Source organism: Nematolebias whitei, unplaced genomic scaffold (assembly GCF_014905685.2).
Source record: "Nematolebias whitei isolate Nwh7 unplaced genomic scaffold, NemWhi1 Nwh_scaf_1249, whole genome shotgun sequence".
Lineage (NCBI taxonomy): Eukaryota > Metazoa > Chordata > Actinopteri > Cyprinodontiformes > Rivulidae > Nematolebias > Nematolebias whitei.
This window is the reverse complement of record NW_023619794.1, coordinates 389-8313: the sequence shown is the minus strand read 5'-3', so window position 1 is coordinate 8313 and position 7925 is coordinate 389. Positions and strand designations below refer to the sequence as shown.

The window sequence follows — 7925 nt, the reverse complement described above, 5'->3', positions numbered from 1 at the left end:
AATCTTATTTTAATTTTTTTTTACTTATTTTTGGAGTGGCCTTTTTTCCAGTGCGTATCGGGAATAAGAATGAAATGTATCGTTATTGTATGTCTTTGAGTGAGTGAGTGTGAGAATGAGGCTGGGACTGTGTGATTGTGTCTGTGTATGATTGGGTATTTGTTAGGCCGATTCTCGGACTGCCCCCTCTTTGATACAACTGCGGGTGCTTGGCATCGTGCCCCTATCGCGCGGCCCCCTGGTGGGGTGTGTCCTTGCCTGCCGGCGCGCTTGGGGCCCTTGGAGTCGGGGGCTGGGCGCTTGGGCGTGTGTCGGCTCTGCCTGGTGTTTGCCTGGTGTTTGCCTGGTGTTTGCCTGGTGGGGCTCGGGTCCTCTGGCCCTGTCAGGCCTTGGTCTGGGTGGTGTGGGTCCTCGGTGCCCGGGCCTCCGTGTCCGGGCCTGGACCTGCATCAGTGCGGCGGGTTCCGGCGGGGGCCTATGAGTTCGTCGCTGTTGGCCCTGGGGGGTCACTGTATGTGGTCGCTGGTGGGGTTCTTCCGGCTCTCCCCTGTGGTCCGATCTGGGGGGTGGGCGAGTGGTTCGTCCTGTGTGGGTGGCCCTGGGGGCTCCGCGGTCAGGGTCCCTCCTGGGGTCTTGGGCTCTGATCCCCCCTTTTTTCGTCTGCCTCTGGTCTTGGGGGTCGGGTCTCTGCTGCTTCACAGTTACTATTAAATGTTCTATTAGAGAAGCCTTATACACTTATGCATGCTCACAACCACACACAAATAGAAGCAGGGATGCTTATGTAGGCTTTATATGTAGATATATAGATGTGTATATGAATGTATATTCATGTGTATGTATGTATGTATATAGGCGTAGGTATGAGCATATATATTTATGGAAACTTACTGCAAAGCAATGAATATTTTAAGTTCTTTATACATATGTATTTTATTGCTGTGTTTTGTCATGTTCTTTGCAGGTGAACAGACAGTGGCCGGGTGTTTTGCCGTGTGCTCTCTTTGTGTATATTTCTTATATTTTGGAGTCTTACTTTGTCTTTTCTTTCTTTCAATCCTATTAAAAAAAAAAAAAGCCTACACTAGATAGTCACTAGAATAAATATTTCATAATAATGGTGTGGAGAGGATGGCTGTAAGGGGAGAAGGGAGGCCATCAAAAAAAAAAAAAAAAGATGGCCGCCACAGTTAAATAACAACAGACGACACATAAATGTCTCTAACTCAGTCAGTGTTACAGATGTTGAGTCTAATTCTGAGGTGGTAGTAGCTGAGAGTCATGGAGGCTGAACTTAGAAGATCTGATCCAAACTTTTTACGCTGACACATTTCAAGAAGTCAGAAGAAAATGGACATGATGCAATAATCCACATTTCAACAAGTCCATTCATCAAATGAGTTCTTAAATAGAGAAGCATCAATTGTTTGAGCCACACAAATAAAAACATGTTGAAAAGAGCTCAATGAGAGGCTGATTTCACACAGAAAGCTCACGTTCTTAAACAACAGCTGCAGCTCCATCAAATGAGCAGCCACCATGAAGCAGCTCATTTCATCTGCTACATTTTAGCTGCTCTTTGGCCTTTTGGACACTAAAGAATAAACTACAAACTTCTAGTAATTCACTTTGTTGGAAACAAATTTGAGCTCTTCAGAAAAGCTCCATGTGGCCATCACTAGTCTTTGCTCCAAATGGTCTGTAAGGTTCTGGATCCATTCTCAGTCTGGACAACAGGAAGTAGCTGGAGCCAATCAGAGCGTCTGAAATGTGGTCACATGTAGAGGCGTGGCCAACTGGAGCCAACGTTCATTTGTATTATCATGTGATTTAATCTGATCAGTTTAATATAATCCAAGAACTTCTCGATGCAGTTAGCCTCTAAATACGCTGCTCTCAGCGCAGACCCATTGAATGAAGTGGTGACCTTCAAGAATTGTCTCTGACCTTCATGTTCACATGTTGTTTCGGTCTAAAAACTCCAAAGGCTTGTGTTAGAATGAAGGGGCTCAGTGTCCATATGCTGAAGCAGTTTTGAAGGTTTCAGGGCTTCACTGGATCGCAGCTTGCTACATGTGACACAGAGCGCACTCAGCACGTACACCTCACCTGATGCCATGAAACTTCATTGAAGGACTCTCAGTGTTTTCTTTCTTTTTGGTGGCAGCTGTGGAGCTTCTGCTGCCTCATCTTTAGGCCTTTCCCCCTTTTTGAAACCAGTTCTCCAGCAACGTTTGGTCTGGACTCAGTTTTCATGAAGTTAGTTTGAGAGCTGCAAGAAAATGACACACAGACAAGCTGGAACTGATTTTCAAAATAAAATACCGTGCACACTAACAGAACCAGGAAAATAAATCAAAATCAAACTTTGTCTACTTTTCATGCAGCAAATGATCCAAAGCCCGGTTCTGGTCCTCAGCCTGGTGGTTGGGCCCCCCAACCTGAACCCCCTCAGACAGAAAGTCCCTCACTTGCAGGTGAACTCACCTGGTTTGATGTAAAACTCTGAGGAGAGATGAAAGTGAATGTGTTCAGTGTGTTCAGACTCCATTTAGTGTGGACAGAAGAAGAAGATCAAAGGACACATGTGGATCAGAGAAAGTGCTGACTCAACATTCTTCTTCTCCTCTCAGTCTCTGAATGACTTTTCTCTCTGTGACACAAAAAGACAAACTCTAAGAAGTTTTTGTTGCTGCACAGGCACCATTTAAACACGAGCTTCATTCATGACTTGGAGTATTTCCAGTTTCAAACCAGAGCAGGAAACTGAAACCATTTAACCTGATACAAGTGAACACAGGACACGCCTCCAAAGTGACCGGAACAACTTTCATTACAATGTAAACTGTAAAGTTTTCCGTATTTTTGTCCTGCAGATGCAAACAGCCACAGAATGCTGTGTGTGTCAGCATGTAGAGTGAAAGTGAGAGTGATGTGAAGTTTCTAGAACAGTGGCTGCATGAGATGCTATAAATCCTTCGAGCTCAGAGTTTCAGGAGGCAGTGATCCACTTTGGTCTCCAACATCCTGACAAGAAACAATTACTGAGTCCACACTGAACAACAAACCAGCATATGAGTTGTTCTGCAGCACAAAGCAGCAGCAACATCCTCATCTTCTCACCTACAAACATTCTGGACTCTCATTCAACATCTGGAAACAGCAGGCGGAGTCAGGAGCCTACCTGCGACAGGGGGCGGGGCTTAACGAGTGCTGAGACTGGCTGCAGGACAGAAATGTGACTCCAGCGTTCAGCTGGACGCTGACAGAAACAGATCCACGTCAGCAAGTTTCTCTCCTTGAGCATGTGACTTCTGACACATCAGTCCAGATGTTTACCTGCAGCTCAGGTGTTCCAACAAAGTTGCAGAGCCTCATTCTTCAGGTGGGAGGGACTCAGTGAAGAATGAGAGTGTGGCCTGTTCCTAACAGTCTCTATATCCCTGCCCCACCTGTCTTCAGGTCCAACAAGAACCGCCTCCACTAATGCTCCAAAATGAAAGTCCAGCATTAAAAACCCTCCAGTGCTTTTATTGTGGTGGAAAATGATGCTGTTGTTGCAAGATTGAACTGTGTTGAAGCTCACAAAGAATTTAGGCTCATCCACATCACTCAACTTTATCAGCACCACTTCTAAAAGTTCTGCAAACAGGGACATGTGAGATTTTAGCCACAGCTAGTTCTTGTAAAGCCTCAAAATGTGTGTGAATGTGCAGAAAGTACTTTCTAAAGCATCTGATTGAAGGAAACAAAGAGTGTGAAGCTTTTTGGCAACAGTGACAGGACTGTATATATATAGAGAAAATTGTGTTGGTGTCACTTTGTTCATGTGTGTTTTCTTCTCTGAAGGAGGAAACAGACACAGAAAAACATTCCTAAAAAGTGAAACTTCAGGTTCTTCATGTAAGTCATTCTTTGTTTCCAGCAGCAGCGATCTGGGTCAGCTCCGTCAGAACACACTCTTAGATGTGAGAGGACGTGTGTGTGTCGTCTGTCAGCGTTTCTGCTGTGAGTCTGTCTCAGCTTTGATGTTTGTCTTTGAAACTGGAAACAGACGTGTTGCTGCACTTTATTTCTCTGACACAAACTTTATTGATCCCTGCAGGAAAACAGCTTCGTACCATCTCCCAACAGAACAGGAAGCAGGTGAGTCTAAACTAAAGAAAAGTGAAACTCTGATGATGTGATGGATGAACTGAGAACAAGTTTAGAGTTCTTCAGTTCTGAATGCAGAACAGTATTTATAAATGTGAATGTGTTCTATCTGTGAGACTCTCTGTGGAGTTAGAGCAAGGCTGCCCAAAGTCCAGCCTGCACACGGATCATGTGACACCAAAAACTGCAGTTTAACAATAAAATCATTTTGTCCTTTTGGACTTCAGAGGTTGATGCAGATGGACACCTTTTGAATCTTTTAAGGACATTTTTATTTTGATACTTTTTAGCTTTAACAGAAACTTGATGAAAAAATCTTCTTCAAATGTGTCGCATTAAGAACGTTTTTCATCTTTAATTCGTCTTATGACTTTTATTAAATTTCATGGTGAAAGAATCAAACGTTTAGTAATTTTAGTGTTTTTAAAATAAAAACTCTGTTGACTTCATCATCAATAGAGGGAAATTGGAGCCTTGAAAACTTGGAAAACCACTTTCACATTTTCCAGACATTGAAAACTGAGAGAATTTGAACTGATCTGATGATTAAAAGATGATTTTTCACAGATTTGGATGTGCACGTGTATTAATGCTGGTATTCTGGTACCAGTGAGTCCATGTTGCGCTACTCCAGTTTACCAGTTTGTTACTCCTTTCATGACTCAGAACGTTGAGGCATCAGATCTCTAACTGCTACAATAAATTTTTGCTCGCCACCTAAGAAGCGAAGTTGTGAGCGTTTTGTGACTGAAAGCGTTTTGTGACTGAAAGATCTCCTGCAATTTCAGGATTCACTCAGGGAAAAATCAGGGGCTTTTATTTTGCTGAAATGCTGTGAAGTCTGCGTTCAGTCAGACTTTCAGTGAAGAAGAATGATTTGAAGCTTTTCTCTGCTTTCATCAAGTCCTCCCAGCAGCTGAGATCTAACATGTGTCTCTGTTTGTAGTTCCTGTTCTAAAGTGTGAAACAGAACAGGAGGAATGAGTGTGATGCTCTGAACACCGATGATCCTCTGCTGCAGCTTCTATCAGCTGAAATGCTGTAAATGTTGAACTGAGTGAATGTGAACGCACTGAAACTTCCAGTCACTCAGTCAGTGTGTGTCAGTGAATGAAATGTGTGTGTGCTGGGGTGCAGCTCCATGACTCCATCTAGTGGACTGATAGTAGAAGTCCAGCAGCTGATGCAGCTTCCTCTGCCTCACTCTGCTGTCTGACTGCATTCAGCTGAAGCTGAGAAGAAACAAAGAGCCAATCAGAGGAGGAGGAGCTGATCTTTTTACAGCACACATCATGGAAAGGAGGATTAGAGTTGATGTTCAGATGAATGATTTGTGTTTCCTCTGCAGGTGAAGGTAGAAAGTGTGTGTGAGCTGATGTGAATTCAGTGTGGATGTGGATCAGTGTGAGGACAGAGAGGCGGGAGTCCCTCCCTCTAAAACCACTCTGTGTGGGGAACATGAGAGCCAGAGCAAAGATCAGAGGTGACATTTCTAACTGTCCATGACTCTTCTCCATGTCAGAGCTCAGCACTCACAGCAACACACTGACTTTATTCATAGGAACACATCTGGACCTGGACCTGGACCTGGACCCAGCTGTGTGTACTTAAATAGCAACATGTCAAAGGAAATTATTACTGATTTCAAACAAAGTGTTTCCTCCAACAACCATTAAGTTTCTCTCAGAGTCCAGTCGAGGCTGGATGATATTAAAGATAATTGTTTTCTGTTGAACGACTTTGAGTTGATTTTTATTTCATTTCTCTGAGACTAAGTTGCTGCTTTCTGTCTGCAACTTGTTTCAAACTCTTGTTAAACAAAGAGAATAAATGTCAAATCATGTGAGTTTTAAAGGATACTGATTGTATCATGAACAAAGCTGCTGATGACAGAATCCAGCAGGAACCAGAACCAAACTGAGCCTTCAGCTCTGCTTTTTATTCTTCTCATGTTCATATGATCCATCAGATGGATTTTAGAGGAAATGATGAACATCTTCTGAAGTTGGAGCTCATTACCGTCTCCATGGTAACAGAAACTCTCAGCTGTCTCAGACTGACAGTTACAAACATCCAGGATCAAATCTCCAGTGGAAAAACCAAGACCCTCCTCTAAAACTCTGACTGACAGAGACAGAACCAGAACTCCCATCACAACCAATTTCATTCAGTTTCCAGAACATCAGCAACAATCTGGACTTTTTACTAGTTTTACTAGTTTTTGGTATCAGTCTGGTCTCCAGTAACTGGTTTAAAGTCTGAATTGTTTCCAGCAGATTTCCACGTCTCCTTCATTCTGGGACAGAGTCCGAGCTAACAGATCTGGTCTAAGCCCTCCTTGTTTCTGGTCTCTGAGTGGAGGTTCAGGTTTTTCCAGCAGCTGACACAACGAAAGGCTGCTGTGTTCAGCTTGTTGTGTAGTTTCAGAGAACTTCCAGAAACAGAGAGTTCAGGCTGTGATTCTGAGTCCACCTTCTCCTCTCTCAGTCTCTAACAAACACAGAGGAGGCTGCAACTCTCTGCTCTGCTGCTGCCAATAATCTGAATTACTCAACTACACACTCATCCACTTTAATCCAGTTCAAGAACACCATGTCTGCTGCAGGAAGAGGAGGAGAACTGGAGAAGACGAACTGTAGAATTACAGATGTAGTGTCCTGCAGCTGGAAAGGATCGTTTCAGGATCAATAACTGAGAACAAATAATCCTGTCACTTTCATCCAGAATGTTCCAGGATCCAGACTCAGGATCTAACACCAATCACCATGACTCAATCATTATTATTATTTTTTTAATTTAAATTTAAATTTTTTTAACAGGATCCATCAGAGACTCAAAGCTGGACCTGAACCCAGCTGTGTGTCCTTAAAGAGCGACCGGTCAAATGATCAAATTATTGATTTTAAATCAGGCCAGCCTCCATCAGCAGAGAGGTGAGCTGTCTCTAAATGTTGCAACTGTGTAAAATGTAACTGAGTCAGTCTGAAATGTTTTCATTCCAACATGTGTTTCATGTGAGCTCAGCTCTTTTTCACACATTTCTATGTTCACATGTGAAGCGGTGTGTGTTGGATGTTTTCTCCAAATTCAGCAGTCAAAGTGAAAGAATGGGTGTTGTGGGAGGAGTTTCTGAGTGTCTGTAGGTCACCAGGTGGTCCAGCAGGTGTCACCTTTGACCTTTGCTTCAAACACAGTGTAGGTGGGAACTTCCACTCAGGTGGCAGGCGTTGCTGGATGAAGGAGGTTTCTGGAGCCTGACTCCAAGTGGACATTTAGCTGCTGTTTGTCTCTGTGTGGACAGACAGAAGTGGAGCTAATTCTTCATGATTCCTCCACAGAGTGGACCAGCAGAGCTCAGAGGTTCCCAGTGCTCAGTCTGCCCAGCAGCATCAAACACAGCTGGACTCCATATTTATGGTGCGTTCATGTACAACAACTACTTTTCCATGGGTTGTGTTCACTGTCATCTCCATGCTGCACTTTGTAGACCAGTGGACTGTCAGTCTGTCCAACATGTAGACCAGTGGACTGTCAGTCTGTCCAACATGTAGAACATTGGACTTTCAGTCTGTCCAACATGTAGACCAGTGAACTGTTAGTCTGTCCAACACGTAGACCAGTGGACTGTCAGTCTGTCCAACATCAAGACCAGTGGACTGTCAGTCTGTCCAACACGTAGACCAGTGGACTGTGATTATGTCCCACATGCAGACGAGTGGACTGTCAGTCTGTCCAACATGTAGTCCAGTGGACTGTCAGTCTGTCCAACA

At 43.7% G+C, this 7925-nt stretch overlaps 1 long non-coding RNA gene across 1 annotated transcript; it reads left to right on the top strand.

Annotated features, from left to right (window-relative positions):
- The first annotated feature begins 3937 nt into the window (after positions 1-3937).
- On the top strand, positions 3938-5527 carry LOC119429444. Its single transcript, XR_005187780.1, has 3 exons — positions 3938-4008; positions 4106-4146; positions 5504-5527. It is a non-coding gene; the product is annotated as an uncharacterized LOC119429444 (long non-coding RNA).
- The last annotated feature ends 2398 nt before the right edge of the window (positions 5528-7925 follow it).